The following is a 25,764-nucleotide window of genomic DNA, read 5'->3' as shown; positions in this document are numbered from 1 at the left end:
CAATCACTCCTCCTGCACGCTGCGGTGAGTCCCTCGTTTAGCCACCAATCTCCTCTTCTCCAATCAATATGGAGTTTCTGCAGGGACTTACTGTACTGCTGCCTCTACGAGCAAAAATATAACATCTCTTCCCTGCAAGTCACCCCAGCAGCTAAACGGTACACATGAATGAACAATGACAAGTACTCAATAAGTGCCTTAAAAAGCAAATAAGATCTAACTTTGGACATTTGATTTCAGACAGTAACAATGTGTGAACATATCTGAGTTGAACCCAAAGGTTTCTTAGTGTTGACAGGGTACTAACTTTTTTGGGCGGGAAAGACACTGCATACATGAAAACTCAATGTCTCAAGATACATTTTAAAGCAGCAGCTGATATTTCCTGTTGGCGTCTGTTCAGTTTTGTTATCTCCCAACAACCACCACTATCTCTTTCCTTGAGAGGAAATGGCTGTGTGAATTGCATGTGCTAATCTAACAGCCTGCAAACAAAGTGCAACGCAATGACCGCGTCACCTTGAAGACACTTGAGTGATCTGCATAATTAAACACATACGTTGTATTATCAAAATGCTTAGCTTGGTATGAAAAGCCTTCATCAAAGAAACACCTGCACAGAGGCACAAAGTACAGAAGCTTTTTGAAACTCCTCAAGTAAGCTATGACACTTAACTTAAATGCAATGTATTCAATACAAAAAATGCAACATTTCCATGTTTGATGAAATGTCTGCATGAAGATAGGAAATACAAAATTAAGAATCAAATCAAATCATCAAATCTAATGTTAATGGTCACATACACATGGTTAGCAGATGTTAATGGTCACATACACATGGTTAGCAGATGTTAATGGTCACATACACATGGTTAGCAGATGTTAATGGTCACATACACATGGTTAGCAGATGTTAATGGTCACATACACATGGTTAGCAGATGTTAATGGTCACATACACATGGTTAGCAGAAGTTAATGGTCACATACACATGGTTAGCAGATGTTATTGGTCACATACACATGGTTAGCAGATGTTAATGGTCACATACACATGGTTAGCAGATGTTATTGGTCACATACACATGGTTAGCAGATGTTAATGGTCACATACACATGGTTAGCAGATGTTTTTGGTCACATACACATGGTTAGCAGATGTTAATGGTCACATACACATGGTTAGAAGATGTTATTGGTCACATACACATGGTTAGCAGATGTTAATGGTCACATACACATGGTTAGCAGATGTTTTTGGTCACATACACATGGTTAGCAGATGTTAATGGTCACATACACATGGTTAGCAGATGTTAATGGTCACATACACATGGTTAGCAGAAGTTAATGGTCACATACACATGGTTAGCAGATGTTATTGGTCACATACACATGGTTAGCAGATGTTAATGGTCACATACACATGGTTAGCAGATGTTATTGGTCACATACACATGGTTAGCAGATGTTAATGGTCACATACACATGGTTAGCAGATGTTTTTGGTCACATACACATGGTTAGCAGATGTTAATGGTCACATACACATGGTTAGAAGATGTTATTGGTCACATACACATGGTTAGCAGATGTTAATGGTCACATACACATGGTTAGCAGATGTTTTTGGTCACATACACATGGTTAGCAGATGTTAATGGTCACATACACATGGTTAGCAGATGTTAATGGTCACATACACATGGTTAGCAGATGTTTTTGGTCACATACACATGGTTAGCAGATGTTAATGGTCACATACACATGGTTAGCAGATGTTAATGGTCACATACACATGGTTAGCAGATGTTTTTGGTCACATACACATGGTTAGCAGATGTTAATGGTCACATACACATGGTTAGCAGATGTTAATGGTCACATACACATGGTTAGCAGATGTTAATGCGAGTGTAGTGAAATGCTTGTGCTTCTGGTTCAGACAGTGCAGTAATATCTAACAAGTAATCTAACAATTCCCCTACAACTGCCTAATACACACAAATCTAAAAGGGGTGAATGAGGATATGTACATATAAATATATGGAGGAGCGATGGCCGAGCAGCATAGGCAAGGTGTAATAGATGGTATAATATACAGTATATACATATGATGTAAGTAATGTAAGATATGTAAACATTATTACAGTGTCATTGTTTAAAGTGACTAGTGATCCATTTGTTAAAGTTACCAGTGATTGGGTCTCCATGTAGGCAGCAGCCTCTCTGAGTTAGTGATTGCTGTTTAGCAGTTTGATGGCCTTGCGATAGAAGCTGTTCTTCAGTCTCTCGGTCCCAGCTTTAGAGAAGTCATCATTGATTGAATGCAAACAAGCTGTCATTCATGTACAGTACATAGAGGTAATTATGGCATATTCTCCGCGACGCCCATCTAATGATCATCATCGATATCATCCTCATCAAGATCACCACCAGTATCTGGTTTGATGATCAGCAGCGGGTTTCTGCAAGGACACTGCTCTAGGAATGTCCCTGTGCGGTTAGTAGCTGTGGCAGTAGCAGTATTGACTGTGACTGTAGCAGGCTGTGAACAGTCTCTCTCCGCCTCTCCCTGTGTTCTGCTCCTGGAATGCCTGCTGCCCATAGGCTGTGCAGAGATCCACAGCCCCTCCTTTGCCCTCTCTCCCAGCTCCTGGATCAGCTTGCTGGGGCTGTCAGCAGCAGAGGGGAGGGCACTGGTCTTCCTCTCGGCTGACATGAGAGCAGCACAGGACTCCTGGGAGAGTAGGGGGGAGGCAAGCTGGAGGAGGCTGGCCTCGGCACACTCTCCTCCTCTTCCCCCCTCTGTCAGCACAGTCACGCTCTTGGGTTCTGTCAGACTCCTCTCTGCTGTGTGACTGGGGAGTTCTACTGGAGCCTTTCTCCTCTTCCTCTACCAGCACCACAGTTTCCAGAACCTCCAACTCCAGCTCCAGGTCAATTTTCCTTTGGGACATTTTCTGTAGGGGATCAGCCAGAGGGGTCACCTTCCTGGACATGACAAAGAGAGAGAGGACGGGATGAGACAGTCAGGCAAGTACATCAAAGATGGATCAGTTTGTCTTATTCAAATATTTAGAAATCCCAAAACCCCAACTGAAACCATTTGAAGAGCTGCTTTTCCAACACTGAGTTGTGGGTATTATGACTAATGCTGTATGTCTGACTGCATTTCCTACAAAAAACACAGCAACGAGATCTCAATCTACAAATCTAATATCCATTACCCAAATCCCAGCCTCATCTGAATGCTAAGTAGACAGCAATTCACTGAGGCCTGAGCTCAATGAAATATTGAAATAATGTTTAATAATCATGTAGGAAGATGAGTGTGTCTGATATGCAGGTTCTGCACCCTGAGTCTCCGCCTGAAGGTCTCCCTGTGGGAGGTGATAAGAGAGCGAGGAGGATTACAGAGTTTACAGGACTCCATCCAGCACTGCCATCTCCTTCCCCCCACCCCCACACAGACAGACTGACACAATACAAAAAGCTGCTGCTGCTGGTACTGCATGGAGCTACTGCACTCTGACTTCTGGAGGGATAAGAGTAAGGCATTCTGAAGAATCTGTCAAGACCCATTCTGTATTCCGACAGTGGATTTTTCATCTAGATAGGAGCAGAATGTTTATTTTTCCAAACACCAGAAAAACTGATGAAGACATCTTGTTCTTGTGTTTCAGTAATTCCCATTCTGGTACATCAAAGAGACATTTTTAATATCTCAATGGCCAGCAGGGATTGCTTTTAGTGATGATGTTGGTATTCTGTAAAGAATGCTGCTTGTCATGAGGAGAGACTCCCATTAGCATCTATATTATATACAGGTAACTGCCAAAATAAAGGAAACACCAACAAAGTGTCTTAATAGGGTGTTGGACCACCACAAGCCATAACAGCTTCAATGCACCATGGCATAGATATTTCAATTGTCTGGAACTCTAATGGAGGGATGCAGCACCATTCTTCCACAAGAAATTACGTAATTTGGTATTTTGTTGATGGTGGTGGAAAACACTCAGGCGCCACTCCAGAATCTCCCATAAGTGTTCAATTGGGTTGCGATCTGGTGACAGACGGCCATTGCATATGGTTTACATCATTTTCATGCTCATCAAACCACTTAAGCCCTGTGGATGGGGGAATTGTCATCCTATGGGGGCATAGCCATGGTAGCCAAAATAATGCCCTGCCCTAAGCATTATGGGATGTTAATTGCTTAATTAAATCAGGAACCACACCTGTGTGGAAGCACCTGCTTTCAATATACTTTGTATCCCTGTGTTAGAATTATTTTGGCAGTTATATTGTATATTAAGAGGTACTTCTAATAATAATACAATAAATAATTTATATTCTAAATGTTTTTTGCCATCTATATTCACATTCTATACCAAAGTCAACTTTCCGACTGCAGAATAAAAAGGAGACCAACAAGCTATAGAACACGGCAATAATAAATTCAAGGGTTGGATAGAGTAAACGTGTCAAGTAACCTTGAGAATGGTCAAATAGACACCTGGCACACAACCAGCATTTACTGTGTCAATAAATGTTGGGTCAAAAAAGTCAAATTCAGACTCCTTTGAATAGATAGATGCAAATGTAGAGAGAATGGACTCGTCAACTAGCACATTGAAGCATGTTGATATCATGCATCTTCTATCCCAAGGAGAGCATCCACATAACATTGGATTTCTATAAAAGAGTAGTTTTATCCCTAATAAAAGGTCTCCTCCAACACCCATAATGTAAAGCCACTGGGGAATTGGGAGTCCCGGGCCTTATACATTATTCTTGAAGCTAAACCAGCGCAGGATGTTGCCAAAACTCAAGTGGCAGCTATTTTTCCACAGTGCAGCCGTGGTGATTAATAGCTGACCTTCTGCGGGTCGGCCTTCTGCAGGTCGATGTCCAGCGGGCCAGCCTCCCGCGGGTCAGCCTCCCGCTCCATTCAGGGCGAGATAAAGGACGAGCCTGCAGTTCTCCACAGCCATTGAGCTCCTTACACCTCGGCCACACTGAGGCCCCTGCTGCCCTCCTCAGCCCAATTAACCCACCGCTGAGAGCCAAGACAGCTCCTTATAACCGCAAAAGCTTAATGATCTCCCACTCCGGGGAGGAAACCATTTACACAGCAAACATGGAGGGATGTGTACTCATTTAGGACCTCGGAAGAGACTGTGTTAACAGATCTTATAGCTAGTGGTGGTGCTATATCAAATTAAACAAAATGTCCATTCAGGAAATGAGTGTAAGAGTATGGAGAAAGGACAAAGAAAACATGACTGACCCATGACTCAAGTCCTACAAAAAAAACAAGGAATTGAAGGAGAACAATTACTCTGACAGTGAGTAACGGATGGTTAGGCATGCATATGACCCATAATAACACCCCCACCAGTGTGTGCAGAGAGTCAGACCCCACATGGAGACTGTAGACGATGGGTCTATAAAAGCCCTTCCTGGAGTAGAGCAGGCTGGCTGACTGGTTCTGGCTGGAGAGCCTCCTATAGCACTGCCACTTCAAAGCAGCACCCCCCTCTTTTACCCCCCCCCCTCCTCCTGTGATCTTTTCCCCCTGTGGGAAGTCATTATTGAGTTAACATTGTAGGCTCTGTGCTTGTTTTCTCGCCTCCCTCCCTCACTCTGTGCTGCGGTGGGAAAAGCCCGGCTTGCGGTGAATACAAAGGCTGCTTTTGGAGAGAGGGAATAATGTTGTACACAGTTCAGTCATTACTAAACCACTGTTGTGGGTTGCCCTTATTAACTGAGGAAGGGCGGCTTTTTAAGGTTGGAAAACTTCTGTAGAGAAAAACATTCTTCCATCTATCAGACACAAAAGTTATTGGATGAGGACGGGAACAGGGTGGTAGGGAGAAGGACAGCTAGACTGAGGCAATTACAGACATGCATTTCTTTCATCGGCCTCATGTTCAATGACGTCATAAAACATTCAACACATGTCCCTACTCAGTCTCCTTAGGCTTGGATTTCCTGACTTCCTGAGTTTGATGGAGTGTGTGAAGGAGTGTGAGTAACACTGAAGACCTGTGTCAGAGGCATTATGCTGTATAACGAGGTGTTTGGAGTCCTATCAGGTGGGTTACACAGTCAGTCACTTCCCTCCAGCCATGTGTTGGTACCCTGCTATGCTGCCCACCTTTACCTCCACACTGATCTCATAACATCCCTCTCACAGGACTGTTGACAGTCACTGATCTCACAACACCCCTCTCACAGGACAGTCATCACATTCACAGTAGGGATTGTAATCTTAGAGTGCTGTATAGTAAGGAACTGTATAGAGAGTCAATTAGTTGATGTGCAACATGAAGAGAGTTGGTAGAAGCTAGTTGTAGAGTTTGTTGTTTACCTAACTCCTATTCAAAACGAGGACTCAAGGAGAGGAAGTTCCCTCATACATTATTAGTATACCATTGATGCAACAGCACCATCAGTGTTTCTCTCTCCCTCTGTGTGTCGGGCTTCCTGTGTAAGTACACAAAAGCTGGACGTCATGCAGAGAGGAAATCTGAAGTACTTATCCCTGTTAGCTGTGAGACAGTCTTGGCTTTGTTTAGCCCAGCGGGACACAGAGAGGATCTGCTGTCTCTGTGGTGGGGAGGGCTCAAATCAGACAGACTAGATACAATATCTATCTACTACCTCACAGACAAGGCCCAGGACAGGACAAGCTCCTGACAGAGACATGTCTGTAGTGTAGTTACAGTACATATCCAGAGAGTGACTGTCACACTAGCTGCATCATGGAAAGTAGTACAACCAAAAATCTGCAAAGAGAAAATAAAGCTCACCTGTATTCCATTTCCAACATTTCTACCATTTCATGAAAATAATTGTCAATGTGGCCAAAGCCCTCCAATTAGCTAGCTTCCGAATTTAACAAGAGACACATTTCTAGGAATTACTCAAGAGCAATTTAACATTTCTAAACTAACCTCCCACTGGGCACCACAGTGTAAATTCTTGCCACTGCTGCAAATTTTAAAACTGACCCAATTATGTACAGTACCAGTCAAAAGTTTGGACACACCTACTCATTCAAGGGCTTTTCTTTATTTTTTACTATTTTCTACATTGTAGAATAACGGTGAAGACATCAAAACTATGAAATAACACATGGAATCATGTAGTAACCAAAAAAGTGTTAAACAAATCAAAATATATTTTACCCTTTGCATTGATGACAGCTTTGCACTCTTGGCATTCTCTCAACCAGCTTCACGAGGTAGTAACCTGGCATGCATTTGAATTAACAGGTGTGCCTTGCCTTAATTTGTGGAATTTCTTTCCTTCTTAATGCATTTGAGCCAATCAGTTGTGTTGTGACAAGGTAAGGGTGGTATACAGAAGATAGCCCTATTTGGTAAAAGACCAAGTCCATATTATGGCGAGAACAGCTCAAATAAGCAAAGAGAAATGACAGTCCATCATTACTTTAAGACATGAAAGTCAGTCAATACGGAAAATTTCAAGAACTTTGAACGTTTCTTCAAGTGCAGTCTCAAAAACCATCAAATGCTATGATGAAACTGGCTCTCATGACCGCCACAGGAAAGGAAGACCCAGAGTTACCTCTGCTGCAAAGGATAAGTTCATTAGAGTTACCAGCCTCAGAAATTGCAGCCCAAATAAACGCTTCACATAGTTCAAGTAACAGATACATCTCAACATCAAATCAAACTTTGTCACATGCGCCGAATACAACAACTAGTTTTTACCGTGAAATGCTTACTTACAAGCCCTTAACCAACAGTGCAGTTCAAGAAGAGTTAACTAAATATTTTCCAAATAGACTTAAGTAAAAAATTATAATAAAAAGTAACACAATAAGAATAACGAGGCCATATACAGGGGGTACCGGTACCGAGTCAGTGTGCGGGGGTACAGGTTAGTTGAGGTAATTTGTACATGTAGGTAGGGGTGAAGACTATGCATAGATAATAAACGAGTAGCAGCAGTCTACAAAAGGGAGGGGGGGGCAATGTAAATAGTCCAGTGGCGATTTTATTAATTGTTTAGCAGTCTAATTAATGGCTTCGGGGTAGAAGCTGTTGAGGGGCCTTTTGGTCCTAGACTTGGAGCTCCGGTAGCGCTCCCCGTGCGGTAGCAGAGAGAACAGTCTATGACTTGGGTGACTGGAGTCTCTGACAATTTTATGGGCTTTCCTCTGACATTGCCTATTATATAGGTCCTGGATGGCAGGAAGCTTCGCCCCAGTGATGTACTGGGCCATATGCACTACCCTCTGTAGCGCCTTATGGTCAGATGCCGAGCAGTTGCCATACCAGGCGTTGATGGTGCAGTTGTAGAACCTTTTGGGGATCTGGGGACCCATGCCAAATCTTTTCAGTCTCCTGATGGGGAAAGGGATTTGTCATGCTTTCTTCACGACTGTCTTGGTGTGTTTGGACCATGATAGTTCATTGGTGATGTGGACACCAAGGAACTTGAAACTCTCAACCCGCTCCACTACAGCCCCGTCGATGTTAATGGGGGCCTGTTCGGCCCGCCTTTTCCTGTAGTCCACGATCAGGTCCTTTGTCTTGCTCACATCCTTTGTCTTGCTCACCACACTGCCAGGAAGTCCAGGATTCAGTTGCAGAGGGAGGTGTTAGTTCCAGAGTCCTTAGCTTAGTGATGAGCTTTGCGGGCACTATGGTGTTGAACGCTGATCTGTTGTCAATGAACAGCATTCTCATAGAGGTGTTCCTTTTGTCCACATGGGAAAGGGCAGTGTGGAGCGAGATTGAGATTGCGTCATCTGTGGATCTGTTGGGGCGGTATGTGAATTGGAGTCGATCTAGGGTGTCAGGGAGGATGCTGTTGATGTGACCCATGACCAGCCTTTCAAAGCACTTCATGGCTACCGACGTGAGTGCTACGGGACAGTAATCATTTAGGCAGGTTATCTTCTCTTCCTTGGGCACAGGGACTATGGTGGTCTGCTTGAAACATGTAGGTATTACAGACTCGGTCAGGGAGGGGTTGAACATGTCAGTGAAGACACTTGACAGTTGGTCCGCACATGCTTTGAGTACAAGTCCTGGTAATCCGTCTGGCCCAAAAGCTTTGTGAAAGTTGACCTGTTTAAAGGTTTTGTTCACATCGGCTACCGAGAGTGTGATCACAGAGTTATCCAGAACAGCTGATGCTCTCGTGCATGCTTCAGTGTTGCTTGCCTCGATGCGAGCATAAAAGGCATTTAGCTCGTCTGGTAGGCTTGAGTCACTGGGCAGCTTGAGTCTGGGTTTCCCTTTGTAGTTCGTAATAGTTTTCAAGCCCTACCACATCCGATGAGTATCAGAGCCGGTGTAGCAGGATTCAATCTTAATCCTGTATTGACGCTTTGCTTGCATGATGTTTTTTCTGAGGGCATAGCGGGATTTCTTATAAGCGTCTAGATTAGTCTCGCACTCCTTGAAAGAGGCAGCTCTAGCCTTTAGCTCAATATGGATGTTGCCTGTAATCCATGGCTTCTGGTTGGGATATGTACGTAAGGTCACTGTGGGGACGACGTTGTCGATGCACTTATTGATGAACCCGAAGTCTGAGGTGGTGTACTCCTCAATGCCATTGGATGAATCCCGGAACATATTCCAGTCTGTGCTAGCAAAACAGTCCTGTAGTGTAGCATCCGCGTCATCTGACCACTTCCGTATTGAGCGAGTCACTGGTACTTCCTGCTTTCGTTTTTGCTTGTAAGCAGGAATCAGGGGGATATAATTATGGTCAGATTTGCCAAATGGAGGGCGGAGGAGAGCTTTGTATGCATCTCTGTGTGTGGAGAAAAGGTGGTCTTGGATTTTCTTCCCTCTGGTTGCACGTGACATGCTGGTAAAAATTTGGTAAAACGGATTTAAGTTTGCCTGCATTAAAATCTCCGGCCACTGCTTCTGGGTGAGCATTTTCTTCTTTGCTTATGGCCTTATAGAGTTGGTTGAGAGCGTTCTTGGTGCCAGCTTCGTTCTGTGGTGGTAAATAGATGGCTACGAATAATATGGTCTACAGCTCATCATAAGGTACTCTACCTCAGGCGAGCAATACCTTGAGACTTCTTTAATATTAGACATCGTGCACCAGCTGTTATTGACACACACCCACACCCCTCGTCTTACCAGACGTAGCTTCTCTGTCCTGCCGGTGCATGGAAAATCCTGCCAGCTCTATATTATCCATATCGTTGTTCAGCCACGTCTCGGTGAAGCATAAGATATTACAGTTTTTAATGTCCCGTTGGTAGGATAATCTTAATCGTAGGTCATCAATTAAATTTTCCAATGATTGCACATTAGCAAGAACAATGGATGACAGTGGGAGTTTACTCGCTCGCCTACGGATTCTCAGAAGACGATCTGCGGCCCCTTTTCCTGCGTCGTCAAGCAATTTACAGAGATCTGGGCCTGTTCCAGTGAAGGCATGATATATCCTTTTCGTCTGACTCGTTTAAGGAAAAAGTTTCTTCCAGTCCGCGGTGAGTAATCGCTGTTCTGAAGTCATTTTTGGTCAAAAGAGACGATAGCAGCAACATTATGTACAAAATAAGTGTTAAAAAAGAAGTTACACAAAACGCCAAAAAACAAAATAGCCCCCTTCGTTGGGAGACTGTAAAACGTCAGCCATGTTCTTAGGCACCATCTTGTACAGAGGAGACTACGTGAATCAGGCCTTCATGGTCGAATTGCTGCAAAGAAACCACTACTAAAGGACACCAATAAGAAGAAGAGACTTGCTTGGGCCAAGAAACACGAGTAATGGACATTAGACCGGTGGAAATCTGTCCTTTGGTCTGATGAGATCATATTTGAGATTTTTGGTTCCAACAGCCATTTCTTTGTGAGACGCAGAGTAGGTGAACGGATGATCTCCGCATGTGTGGTTCCCACAGTGAATCATGGAGGAGGAAGTGTGATGGTGTGGGGATGCTTTGCTGGTGACACTGTCGTTGATTTACTTAGAATTCAAGGCATACTTAACCAGCATGGCTACCACAGCATTCTGCAGCGAAACGCCATCCCATCTGGTCTGGACTATCATTTGTTTTTCAACAGGACAATGACCCAACAGTGTAAGGCTGTGTAAGGTCTATTTGACCAAGAAGGAGAGTGATGGAGTGATGCATCAGATGACCTGGCCTCCACAATCACCCGACCTCAACCCAATTGAGATGGTTTGGGACGAGTTGGACCGCAGAGTGAAGGAAAAGCAGCCATCAAGTGCTCAACATATGTGGGAACTCTTTCAAGACTGTTGGAAAAGCATTCCTCATGAAGCTGTTTGAGAGAATTCCAAGAGTGTGCAAAGCTGTCAAGGAAAAGGGTGGCTACTTTGAAGAATCTCAAATCTCAAATATATTTTGATTTGTTTAACACTTTTTTGGTTACTACATGATTCCATATGTGTTATTTCATAGTTTTGATGTCTTCACTATTATCAAATAGTAAAAATAAAGAAAAACCCTTGAATAAGTAGGTGTCCAAACTTTTGACTGGTACTGTATATATATATTTCTGTAGAGACTCGCTGAAAAAAATCATAGAGAAACCACTGCTGACAACATACAATTACATTCCCCAGGCGTCTGGCCGTGGCTTGACTGGCCCACTGAACCCCCCTTAACCCAGTGGCTTGGGGTGGTCAGTCTGGTTCTAGCAGCAGCTGGTTGTCCCCCAAGGGCCTCCTGGGGCTGTGGAGAAGAGAGCTCTCCTCTGGGCATTGTCATACACACAATGTGTGTAGAGGCTGAATGGACGGCAGCGAGAGAGAGACAAAGACAGAGAGAGAGAGAGAGAGAGACTAAAGGGAGAGAAAGATCCTCACTTTCTCCTCCTAGACTAGCGAGCCCTTGAGCTAGACACCCACAGGTTGCCATGGTTTTTGCTCTAGGATTTAATTGACCCAATTAATTGATTGTGCGGCAGACAGTGGGTAAAGAGGGGGAGGAATGTGCGAATGCTGAAAGAGCAAGGGGAAGTTAGAGCCCTGCTGATTTAACTGAGGTACAGTAGCACAACACTGATCCTATGGGCTTTGGTAGACTGGCCTCAGTCAATCTACATTGGAATCCTTCCAAGCCTTTTGATGAGAGAACAGATACATAATGAGGACTAGGTTTTCATTTCAGTCTAACAACACTGCAGGAGTTGGGCATCAGAGGATCATCAAAACAAACCAGTGAAACAAATGGTAAAGAGGTGCTTTAATTTGTTAGTGGCTGATCATTGGAGGAAATGTTCAATGTATCTGACAATTCAAAGAATGTCCCTCTGTAATATAGAATATGTTGTAAGCAACATTAATTATCCACTTTAAACACCTTTTATCAGGACAAATACGAAATGGTGTTAGAATGATTTTCTCCACCCTGATACTACTGATCTGAGAGTGGACTGCCCACTTGTTTGTCTGTGTGTGAGTTTGTGGAACGAGAGAGTTTCACTGGTCTAAATCACTGAAGTTTTTACGATACTGTAAATTTGAGGCCGATGTCTCTGCTGTCGGAGGGACTTTAAGAGCATGAACGCATGTGGGACAGCCCAGAGAGACAGACAGTATGAATCAACCCACTGAGCAACGCATTCATTAATCACTATGTCCATCATGAACGGCTGATCGTGTCTGGGAGTCGACTGTGGGGAGGACTGACAAGATACAGGGGATTACAGCTCATCTCATCTTACCACCGGAATCACAGAGAAAGAAAGACAACTCACTTAACAGGAATGACAAATCCTTCACGGGGGAATATCTAACCGTGAGGAGTAGAACAATGCTTATACAATCTGTCATCAAACCTGTCACTGGGACAAAGGGCTGTCACAACTAACCATATGTGATAACAGAGCGCTGTCTATGGCATGCAAACCACAGCTGGTTGCTGCTCGAGGCCTGCCTGCCTGCCTAAAGAACAGACAGCTCTCCTCTCGCTGCTGCTTTGCATGGCAAGTGGACTGCGCTATTTAATTCCACATTCAGAAAGGAATGAAATGCAGTCTGAGGCACAACAATGTAGAACAGTTATGAAATGTCTACCTGGGAATAGATTGGCAGCAAGACAATGGAATGGAATGCCTGGGCTATGGAGATTTTCGAGCCAGGTGCCCTGAGGCAACCGCTACAACAGGAGGGTTAATACCTCAGTCTGGACTCAGCCGCTCTCTGGCTGTCTCTACTCTCACTGTGTCGGTCTCTGCTGACACCACAGCTGAAATGAGCCAGGTCTCAGGGCAGAAAGACAAAAAAGCTTTGCTTTGTTAATTACCTGAAAATTTTTACCGGAAAAGGGAAATGTAACAATTCAATCACAGGTCAATGCGGCAAGCACGAGGACTAATCCATTTAATGATCGATGCAGGGTTGCAATGTGTTGTTAGGTCAAGCTGACATTTAGCGCCGATGCACAGCGGGGGAGAGGAGAGGGAGGCGGATGGGAAAGCACTCAAACGCCTTTCTGTCGTTTCATCTCCTTGACTCTGACTGAGGTGAGACTGATTGAGTTTTCCAGTGGCTTGACAGAGCTGCTCCAAGCATACGCTCTGAGAGCTAGCGAGAGCGAGAGAGAGAGAGAGCGAGAGAGAGAGAGTGCGAGAGAGCTCAGGACCAAACTCTCTCTGTACTCTCTTTTCCCTGTCTGCTGCAGTGTAACAGACAGATCGAAACGGACTCCAACTCTAATCTCCACCATTGATTTATTATTAATTGGCCGTCGAGGTATTTTCTTTTCCAGAGAGAATGGGACATCGTTGGCAACATTTGAACCAGAGAAAGCTCCAGTAAACTCCCGGCTGTCTGCATCTGGACGAGGGGCCTACAACGTCAGGAGCACATTTCACTGTTATTTTACAGACGAGCACACCACCTGGCTAAACCCTCGCCAAGAGTAAAACAGAGCTCATTATGGAATGATGTGCTTGTAAAATATGTACAAGGGTGAGGAGAGAGCCGTGCATTCTACATCAATTAAGGAAGAAACTACAAAGATCTTTCTTGAGTTAACATACAAGCACAGATCTTGTACTACACAGTGCACTGTCAATCTGCTTCTTCTCATCCTAGTACTGTCACTGAGAGAGGCCTCAGTCTCAGTATGATCTACTGGGACTCCACTGCAGCACGGAGGGAGACTGTACAGACCACACACTCGCCAACAGCACCTTTGACACAGGAACACGGATACAGGTAGATTGCATCTCACAATAGCTCTGTCCGTCAAGTGGCCGTGCTGTGACAAATGACTAATCCGCATCATGGGAGCTGGGAGCCACTTTCCTTGGCCCTGGGAGGTAATTTTCTTGCTGAGGGAGGGGGGGTGGACTTACTTGACCCTCTGAATCAAGACACAGTAGTCTGTGATGTAGAGGTCATTCAGTAGGTAGGCCGGCTCATTCTCCTGGAAGACTTTGTGAATATCCAACAGGCACTTCAGGACGCATGCTTTCCCTGAACAAGGACAACAGAAAGACTAGAAAAACAGTGTTAATCGATGGCCGTGTGAGGAATGGTAATATATATGTGTGCTTGGACACACCTACTCATTCAAAGGTTTTTGTTTGTTTTTACTATTTTCTACATTGAAGGATAATAGTGAAGACATCAAAACTAAGAAAGAACACATGGAATCATGTAGTAAGCAAAAAATTAAACAAATCAAAATATATTTTATATTTGAGATTCTTCAAAGTAGCCACCCTTTGCCTTGATGACAGCTTTGCACACTCTTGGCATTCTCTCAACCTGCTTCATGCGGTAGTCACATGGAATTCATTTCAATTAACAGGTGTGCCTTGTTAAAAGTACATTTTTGGAATTTATTTTTCTTAATGCGTTTGAGCCAATCAGTTGTGTTGTGACAAGGTAAGGGTGGTATACAGAAGATAGCCCTATTTGGTAAAAGACCAAGTCCATATTATGGCGAGAACAGCTCAAATAAGCAAAGAGAAACAACAGTCCATGATTACATTAAGGTCAGTCAATCCAGAAAATTTCAAGAACATTGAAAGTTTCTTTAAGTGCAGTCGTAAAAACCATCAAGCGCTATGATGAAACTGGCTCTCATGAGGACCACCACAGGAAAGGAAGACCCGGAGTTGTCTCTGCTGCAGAGGATAAGTTAATTAGAGTTAACTGCACCTCAGATTGCAGCCCAAATAAATGCTTCAGAGTTCAAGTAACAGACACATCTTAACATCAACTGTTCAGAGGAGACGTGTGAACCTGTGTGAATCAGGCCTTCATGGTCAAATTGCTGCAAAGAAACCACTACTAAAGGACACCAATAAGAACAAGAGACTTGCTTGGGCCAAGAAACATGAGCAACGGACATCAGACTGGTGGAAATCTGTCCTTTGGTCTGATGAGTGTGGTGGAAATTCTACCCTTAATCAATAATGAGGAAAGGCTAAATGAATAATCAATCAAGGTATTACTTTTATTAAAAGACTTGTTACAACAAGGAGGCTCGTCGCCCCACCCCGCAGGTGGTGGAGTGAGAGCCCACTGAGTGGAATTAACTTCTGGGTTACATACTATGTCAGGATAGGTGCAACTTCAGATATGACGTACAATGGTTCCAAACACTAACCCCACACATCTTGTGCCAGACCTTGGGCCCCAAATACAAATAACTTGTTGTTTTGTTCAGTACTAAGAACTTAGGACATTTGTTACTTTGTTCTCTCCCCTAGTTCAAGGTGGAAACCGTCTCCCCCTAGGAGGTGACTGACACACAGACACTGAGGAGACAAGTGATTGGTTCCCCATTACTCACATCCCTTCACATGGTTTGCAATAGACACACAGTTCACATATGGAAACAATGTTTCCTTCTGACCTCCTTTTCCATACTCCTTGCTGATATTCTGCATAGCAACAGGGACATGTGAAAGATAAGACTGACTTCTCCCCTCTCTGGACCCAAGGTTACTGAGGCCCATTTGAGGGAGGAAGGGCAGCTGCCAACACCAGAGTCCGAAAGGAGACATTCTAATAACAGAGTTTCAACAGTTCAATCATATAAGCATATTCTGTAGATAAGACATCTTAATTATATTTGTTACTTAGTTTCTTTAACTAACTCATATAAGCTATCTCAAGCCCAATGCCTAGGCTTAAAGAAGGATATTTTAGTACACAAACATTAGTAGGGTTAATCTCAGATAATCTCTGCATGTGTGGTTGCCACAGTGAAGCATAGAGAAGGTGTGATGGTGCTTTGCTGGTGACACTGTCGGTAATTTATTTAGAATTCAAGGCACACTTAACCAGCATGGCTACCACAGCATTCTGCAGTGATACACCATCCCATCTGGTTTGCACTTAATGGAACTATAATTTGTTTTTCAACAGGACAATGACCCAACACACCTCCAGGCTGTGTAAGGGCTATTTGACCAAGAAGGAGAGTGATGGAGTGCTGCATCAGATGACCTGGCCTCCACAATCACCCGACCTCAACCCAATTGAGATGGTTTGGGATGAGTTGGACCAAGGAAAAGAAGCCAACAAGTGCTCAGCATATGTGGGAACTCCTTCAAAACTGTTGGAAAAGCATTCCAGGTGAAGCTGGTTGAGAGAATGCCAAGAGTGTGCAAAGCTGTCATCAATGCAAAGGGTAGCTACTTTGAAGAATGACAAATATATTCATATTTATATTCTTCACTATTATGCTACAAAATAGAAAATAGTAAAAATAAGGAAAAACCCTTGAATGAGTAGGTGTGTCCCAAACGTTTGACTGCTACTGTATATTATTACACAATAGGGGAGTTGCTGGCAGAGACTGTGGTTCCTAAAGGCTTAAAGTCTCATTGTCATTGTTCCACACATCCTTTCTTCAAATTATAGGCTAAACAGGCTACGGGAGATCATGGGAGCATTGCAAGTTCATACTATAACAGACAACTCATGACAGAGTGAGCAATTAATCAACTTTCAGGTCCACTATATCTAGTCCAGAAAGACAACTCAAGTGGGTCTAGATAATCAAAACGGTTCATTTCATAACAGTTTAGGAACTCATTTATTTGGCCTGATTTCCCGCAAAGTGTACCATTACAAAAAGACACACACCTGGAGGGAGCCAAGTTAGATCCTTTACATTCGCTGCCACAAAACTCCTTTCTCAACCCAGGCATATAAATAGCCCCTTGGTGGGACGCAATTGGCTTGTTGCAGAGCACTGAAGTCTAGATACAATCCTCCTGTCCAGCATCCACCTCCAGGATTGGCTCACAGTAACCAGAGACATTCTGTTCTTTTCAAAACAAACAGAACACTCACTCTGAGGAAAACCTTACACAAACATTTTAGTTTTCATTTAGATTATGAGCTGTCTTACAGAGGGAGCAGAGAGAGAGCTCAGCTTCCAACTCCAGGGCCAGGACACAGAGTACAGAGACACAGCTCTACTCTCCCTGCTCCAAAACTCACGGTTTTACTTTTCTCTCCAGCCTGAAGAGCTAGCCTGGGAGGGAGAGCGCCTGGAAGGGAGAGAGCCGTGCGACACAATGAATCCTGCACTCGTCTGTTTTACACTCTGATGACAAGTTCAGCCAGTTGATCATGTTGGTGGCGAGCCCAGTGGTTGAGCCCTGGAGCGGGTCAGACAGACAGGCAGGCAGGCCTGGGAGGGAGGTGCATGGGCACAGCAACACAGCTGCCACAGGGGCACTGCCCCCTAACATCCATCATGGCAAAGTGACAAGAGAGCATAGGCAACACACAGCTGCACATACTGTATAAGATAACTGCAGACTTATGGTTTCAACTACTAGTAGGGTCGTGTGCACTTCTACAACAGCATACATAGCCTACTATATGAGCTCATCCTCCAGTGGAGACTCCAACCTTTTCTAGTGCCATATTGAAATAGAGTGACTGCTAAATTTCAGCTAAATGTTAAAAAGCCAAGGGAAAAGGCTCAATTAAAAACATGACAGAGAAATGTGAGTTTAGCTACACTGAGGAACAGCAATTACGGAACATTTCCAGCTCAGTATAGGCTAGCGCGACAGTCAACTCCAGTGGGTCCTTCTGTCAGCTACACGACAGCAGTCGTGCTAAACCCTCGCTACCCAGCTCTCCCTGCCTGGCGGCCCATTGGTTGCAGCCACTTAGCAGGCAGCTGGATGAGTTCCTTGAGAATAAGCGTCCGTGCTGCCAGAAGGACCATCTTTTATTTGTTATTTGGGTTGGGTGGTCGAAATTGACCAAAACCATATATAAATACAAAAATAATGTACAAAGCCGGCAGCCCATGGCCATGTTTTTTCTATGACCTTTGCACCTTTTCTCTGTCATAATCTACACTGAGTGTACAAAACATTAAGAACATCTGCTCTTTCCATTACTTAGACTGAGCAGGTAAATCCAGGTGAAACTTATGATCCCTTATTGATGTCACTTGTTAAATCCACTTCAATCAGTGTAGATAAAGGGGAGTATAGGGTAGGGGAGGAGGATTTTTAAGCCTTGAGACAATTGAGACCTGGATTGTGTATGTGTGCCATTCAGAGGGTGAATGGGCAAGACTACAGATTTAAGTGCCTTTGAACGGGGTATGGTAGTAGGTGCCAGGCGCACCAGTTGTGTCAAGAACTGCAACGCTACTGGGGTTTTCATGCTCAACAGTTTACCGTGTGTATCAAGAATAGTCCACCACCCAAAGGACATCCAGCCAATTTGACAACCGTGGGAAGCATTGGAGTCTGCACCTCGTCCCTGTGGGACGCTTTCTACACCTTGTAGAGTCCATACCCTGACGAATTGAGGCTTTTCTGAGGGCAAAAGGGGGGTGTGGGGGTCCTTAATGTTTTGTACACTCAGTGTATATTGAGGATTTGGCTGGCTAGTGGGCAACGGCCGGCCCCACTCCCAAGATGGGTCGGCCCAGTTTCCTGATTGGCTGAGCTGAGGTGGCGCAAATTCGCATTACAATTTAAACGCGCATCATCAAAGAGTGTGAGAACCGCTCTGACTCTGCCAGTCACTCAGTCAAAACAGAAACAAGGAATGGAGACCAGAAAAGGCTTGATGTGTGAAATGAACCTACTTATTTGCAAAATGTTCTGGCTCTGCAGGTCCATGTACTTTGTCTGTGAGACATAACAGATCAGCTGCTGTGGTGCAGTCGAGGTAGGAAGAAAACAGACGGACACACTCACTAACGCACACTGACACAGATAGGCCTAATATTTTGGTTGTATATTGTATGAAATATAGGCTAATTAGGGAAGGGGGATTTGGGGGAACATTTACACACTAGGCTACTTGCAATATAGCCTAACAAGTAGTGAGATTGGCTTTTATAACACATACAGTAGGTAAGGCAATAGCCATCTACTAGACATTTATACAGTGCTTTTTACTAAACACAAATATTTTTTACTTAACACATGTATTACAATAATGGTCAATTCGGGGACTGTCTGTGTATTTTCATTGTTTGATCAATGTTTAATCGCTTCTGAATCTCAGTCTCTTCAGGGTTTATGAGCTGAAGTAACAAGTGACTTTGGTGTCGGATTACATTACATAGCCACCGCCACTGAAGGCTGGAAAGTCCCGCCTATCTCCAGCTTATTTAATTTGCTGAAAGGTCCGTCACTTCTTGGCAGAAAGATATGCATACACGCGCAGAACTGCCAAACTAAGCACAAAGCTGTAAATCCATTCACATAAACTAGTCCCGGCTTCATTCTTTGGCAAACACAGAATGTTGTATACTAAATTCAATAGAAGAAAACAGAGAGAGTGAAGGAGAGAGAGACTGACTGTTCCTTAATGTAGCCAATGACTATATTATATAGCCAAACCATTAAGGAACTGTCAGTCTCTCTTTCTCCTTCTCTCTCTATTGAATTATATGTAGCCTAATATTTAAACACTAAGTGGGCAGGAGGGAACACTTGACATGCACTAATTTGAAATATGTAGTTAGGCTGTTATAAGGTATTATATACAGTAAGCCAATGGTCATCTATAAGGCATTTATAATATTGATTTTGTTCTTTGTCAAATATATGTGTTTATTCTTTTACAACTAGGATGGGTAACACTTTAAGAATCCGTAATAAACCATAAGGCATTTATAAATTGTATGTTCACCATTTATTAATCATTACTCTCACATTAATAAACCATTTACTAATCATTCGTAAGGTCTTTTTGCAGTCCCTAAAGTGAGTCTATTTATATTTTATAAATACTTTATAAATGCTTTGAGTGACCAGTGTAATTTCTCACAGAAGCAAACACAGGATATTTAAGGAAATATATATATACACAAGTGTGAATAACTAGCTTACTAACATTTACAAATGTGGGAGTAATGATTAATAAATGGTGAGCAAACGGTGTGTAATATATAATACTGAGCCAAAATATCAATCAACTCGCAGGTAGGGGGTTGCTGGGCCCAGCACAGGCAGTGTGGTTCCCTGGTCTTCTGGTCCCAGTGATGATAGGCACAGCAGCACAGACAGCTGCTGCTGCAGTCGTCAAGTATAGTGGACGTAGGGAAAAAACAGAGACCGAGTGAGAGACACACACACGTTTGTAATAATAATTAACCGTTAGGATAGGGGGGACATGTATGATAGCCAGGCACTTATATTTGCAATATAAGTAGTTAGGCTTTCATAAGGTATTATGAGCCAATGCTCATCTTTTAGGCATTTATCAAGTCATCTTTCTTCATTCACAACTAGCATGTTGCTGGGCCCAGCAGAGGTAATGTGATCCCCTGGTCTGTGGGAATGGATGCTGGGCCCAGCAGAGGTAATGTGATCCCCTGGTCTGTGGGAATGGATGCTGGGCCCAGCAGAGGTAATGTGATCCCCTGGTCTGTGGGAATGGATGCTGGGCCCAGCAGAGGTAATGTGATCCCCTGGTCTGTGGGAATGGATGCTGGGCCCAGCAGAGGTAATGTGATCCCCTGGTCTGTGGGAATGGATGCTGGGCCCAGCAGAGGTAATGTGATCCCCTGGTCTGTGGGAATGGATGCTGGGCCCAGCAGAGGTAATGTGATCCCCTGGTCTGTGGGAATGGATGCTGGGCCCAGCAGAGGTAATGTGATCCCCTGGTCTGTGGGAATGGATGCTGGGCCCAGCAGAGGTAATGTGATCCCCTGGTCTGTGGGAATGGATGCTGGGCCCAGCAGAGGTAATGTGATCCCCTGGTCTGTGGGAATGGATGCTAGGCTTAGCAGAGACAGCTCAGAGGTGAGTGTAGTGGAGTTGATGTACTGCCAGTTCCTCAATATGTTGGCTCTATATATAATAGCAATTAACACTTAGGAGTGACAGACAGAGTGACTGACACAGACAGAGTACCAACAGAGGAGAACAAGGAAAAGTAGACAGACAGACACAGTGAGACACAGTGGCAGACAGACACAGTGACAGACAGACACCGCGCGCATTGTGGCTGAAATGCCAGGGCTGAATTTTTATCCCAGTCTGCCCTGGCAGAGGGCAGTTCAAATATTTACCCCCAGGATAACATTTCTTTCAAGGTCTTAACCTGCCGCTCCCCAAGACATTAATGAGTTTGTTTTCCTAATATCTACCAAAGTTTGCTTTCACGGCCGTTTAAATTAAGTGCATCACATTAGAGCACACATTTTCATTTGCCTTACCCTGACAAATGAATTAGCTGTGCACAGTAATGCTGGGAGGAAACGTGTGGCGCCCTCTCAGACGTACACCAGCCAGGCTGCATTACTGGAGTTTTACAGTTCATTAACGTGGGCCCTATTACCCACACTCACTCTCTCACTCGCCTGATGCTGCTGCACGGAAATAAAGACAATTACAAGCCTGAACAAAATGTTGTTGAACTTGCAGAGGGAAACTCATTCAAATGAAGAGACGCATTTGCTGTTGTTGGCCTGCTTAGACTAATATCATCGGTTAGGCTTGGTTGCATTTTCCAGCACAGAAACAACTGGGTATGTGACTGTTTATTAACTAATGTCCAGCGTCAGGAGAGAGAGTGAAACGGTCCATTATAACAGGTGAAGTTGTGTGTTTGTTTCTAGAGAATTAAGGTAGATAGTGTAGTCTAGTACAAGGAGGCTTCCTTCACGGTGACTAAGTGGGATTCTCCCAGTCATCTGATCAACTCATCTCCTTACCTAATGAGGCACAGAAAAATTCTAATCTGGAGCTTAAAATAACCTTTAATGTGCAGACATTGACGAGCGTTCAAATCATCACAAACTGGATCATCTCACCCCACAGACATCCTAAATGTGTTGACACGGCAGAGCCTTCATCTACCTACCTGCGGGGCTTTGATTTAAAGATTACTTTGTGATGGGCAATATCAAAAAGTCAACAGTTTGAGTCCATTTGGAACAAAAACACACTTTCTGCTTGGAGAGGTTGAATCAGACAGACAACTCTGTTGGAGAGGTTTCTTTTACACATATGCTATACTGCAGCACGAATGAGAGGCCTTTCTCTAGATACTTTATTCAGTGCATTGTTTTGAGCAGGAAATATTCTGCTTGTATGCGGGCTGCTCTGCTCTGCTTGTGGTGCTGTATGAATTTTGGTGTATGTTGGCTGTAAAGCAGTCTTTCTGTCAGTCTCCAAAGCATTGAACAGAGAAGCTGCAGCCCACAGCTACCAGGCAGGCTTTGCCTTCCAACAGAAATGCATTAAACCACAATTTCCCATCAAAACATTGGTCAGAGTAAAGAGAGTGGTACTAAATCAATGCTTTCAAATTAAGCATAACTATGCTGTCACATTAATTGGGGATAGACGAGGCCATATTGAGGGCTTTATTATTTGGGCACGACACTGAGGCCGCTAATACTGCTCTAACCAGCATGCAAAAACAGGCCACTAAGGTGTGGAGGTGCCCGGCAGCCTCAGGGCAGGGTTGAGTGGTCACAGAGCGCATCATCTAGTCTAGACTCACCTGACTGGAAGAACCGAGCTGCATCCTGCATGTCTGCAGAGACCAGGGCAAAGTGCCTGTAAAGCAGGTAACAACACCCTCCTCCCGAAGGCCACCAGGACCTTCTGCAATGAGCTGTACGTCTGAAAGAAAACAAACAAAAAAGACATGCTGCATTTTCATCATGGCCAGACACTAGACATTCAAAAAGGGAAACCTTACAAAAGAAGAGTAAGGGACTTCATCTTAAAAAGTTTGGCTCAGCAGCCTCTTTCTTTCCTCCTTCCCTCCAGCACTAAGCAGGCTTGCCCACTCCTAATTGCAGTCTTTGGTAAACTAACGACTTCCCTTTTATAGAGGGGGAAATAGGCAAGGAACTCTTAAACACCTTCTGCAGCCGCAGCCTTTAATTGTTGGTGGTCCTTAATCACTTTTTCAGCTCAAGGCTTTTCTCTGCATCGGTGGACAAAAGAGCTGAGAGAGAACCCTCTGCTTTCCTTTTTTATTCATCCTCTCTGGCTTGTTAAGACTGCGCTCAGAGAGAGAGACTGTCTCTTTGCATGTCATCAGGGCTCATCCCCTCTCCCTCGGGGCTGTTTAGCAGCCTGGCTGTAAATGCACACCAACCACCAACCCTGTATGAATGGTTAGGAGGCTGGTTAACAGCTACGCCACCCTGTCTGAATGGTTAGGAGGCTGGTTAACAGCTACGCCAACCCTGTCTGAATGGTTAGGAGGCTGGTTAACAGCTACGCCAACCCTGTCTGAATGGTTAGGAGGCTGGTTAACAGCTACGCCAACCCTGTCTGAATGGTTAGGAGGCTGGTTAACAGCTACGCCAACCCTGTCTGAATGGTTAGGAGGCTGGTTAACAGCTACGCCAACCCTGTCTGAATGGTTAGGGGGCTGGTTAACAGCTACGCCACCCTGTCTGAATGGTTAGGGGGCTGGTTAACCCTTTACGCTCGTAGGAATTGGCCTATATGGACAGGGATAAACTGAAATGTTTATTACGGAAGAAATATGAAATGCATAACCATGGTAGCAATTGAAAGAGAACAGTTTGGAGATAATGGGGAAATTGTGAGGACACAACAGTTCACCTGCCACAGACTGAATCCAAAAGATAACACTTGATTTTATGTGCACTTTACATTTATTGTAATTTGTTGATAACAAAATCTGAAAATACTCTGGATACATTCAGTAACATGATAAGACTATTCCTGAAGAATGTGGAGTAGGTGCAACATAAGACATAAAAAATTACAACGTTTAAGTGAGAGGTCTAACTGGTGTCTACAAGTGGCCACACACCTCATCAAAGTGTGCACAGTTCCTAAGAAATTTCAATGTACTTTAATGACTCAAAGAAGTCTTCAACTATAAAGTACTTTTTTGAGCTCTCCTAGCTGTGTCGTTGAGGAACTAGAACAAGCACACTTTTAGTTGCTTAGTTTGGAACAAAACCCTGCATCCCCGCCATCACACGATTACTGTTGTTGTTTACACAATCCAAAAACGGTCCATTATAAATCGCAATCTGGGTCAAGTGGGCATGATTTTAAAAGCTTGTTCTATTGCCAGCATGACTAGCTAAGTAATAAAATATGATCTTACAGTGTTAAGCTTTCACAAGGTATTTCAGAGAAACCGATAGTAATTTTGTTGCGGATAGAAAGGAGTCATGAAGTTGACGGAAATAGGCTACACCAATGGTCTGCAATCTTTTCCATTTGGAGTGTCAAGTTATCGTACAAATTTTACTGATCTGCGTGCCAGTTATTATTTTTATATGCATATGTGTGCTACAGATTAATTTCATGTATAATAAAGTCTTCATATCTACAAAATCAATGTCATGTGGTTCATCAAAATTCTATCTAAATGAAAATGTTACAAATCTAAAAGTAACTTCCATTGCCATTGGCAACATGTAAAAATAGCCTACATAGCGGCAACAAATAAAAACCTTGCAGCCCGCCAGTAGAAAATGTATTGATTCAAATAAATATCCTATAAATCATAGGCTACGCATGGCCTGTCTGCAAAGAACTTGAAACATTGTATCAACTATTAACTTAGTCTGACTGAAGCTTGTGCTAGCAAACTTGCAACATTGTCCAAAATATTCTGGGCCCTCAGAGTTTCCTGTGCCAGTGAGCTCCTGACAGACAGACACAGGTGTAAGCTATTTGCGCAAGGGATAAGAAGTAATCATATAGGCCTTTTTTATGACGTTTCCACCGGATCAGAGCATGACCTTTTTTTCCAAATTCCCTGCTGAGTGGACTATTGTCATTCTCAATGGATGTAAAAACAGATTTTGTTTACTTGCCGTTTGAGGCGAACACAAAACTACTTTCAGAAGTTACACAGTGATGGAGAGTTAAGACAATCAGAAAAAGTATCCGATCCACAGATGGCCACATTTATAAGCCTACATTTGCGCAAGATTGACAGGAGCGCTCTAAACAAACGGTAATGAATAAATTGACAACTCCTAAATGGAATTAACCAAAACTTCTCACAAGTACAGGCTAGGTTGTGCGCTCTGCAAAACGTGTCCACTCGTACAACGAGAACGGTAAGACTGTAATAATAATAATAATAATAATATATTGAATGCATTAACAGAAATCACCGTAACCAAACAAACATTGTAGATGATAAATGATGGTAATTAACGATAAATGTACTTATGTAACGGCAGTCTAAGTCGTCCTCCTCCTCAGACGAGGAGAGGCGAGAAGGATCTGAGGACCAATGTGCAGCGTGGTAATTTTCCATGATTTAATTAACACAAAACAAGACACTATACAAAATGACAAA

At 43.6% G+C, this 25,764-nt stretch overlaps 1 pseudogene; it reads right to left on the bottom strand.

Annotated features, from left to right (window-relative positions):
• Positions 1-2,235: 2,235 nt before the first annotated feature.
• The window catches only part of LOC120020652, a 43,230-nt pseudogene continuing 19,701 nt past the window's right edge, over positions 2,236-25,764 (bottom strand).

Source organism: Salvelinus namaycush, chromosome 2 (genome assembly GCF_016432855.1).
Source record: "Salvelinus namaycush isolate Seneca chromosome 2, SaNama_1.0, whole genome shotgun sequence".
NCBI classification, from domain to species: domain Eukaryota; kingdom Metazoa; phylum Chordata; class Actinopteri; order Salmoniformes; family Salmonidae; genus Salvelinus; species Salvelinus namaycush.
This window is presented reverse-complemented; position numbering and strand designations above follow the sequence as displayed.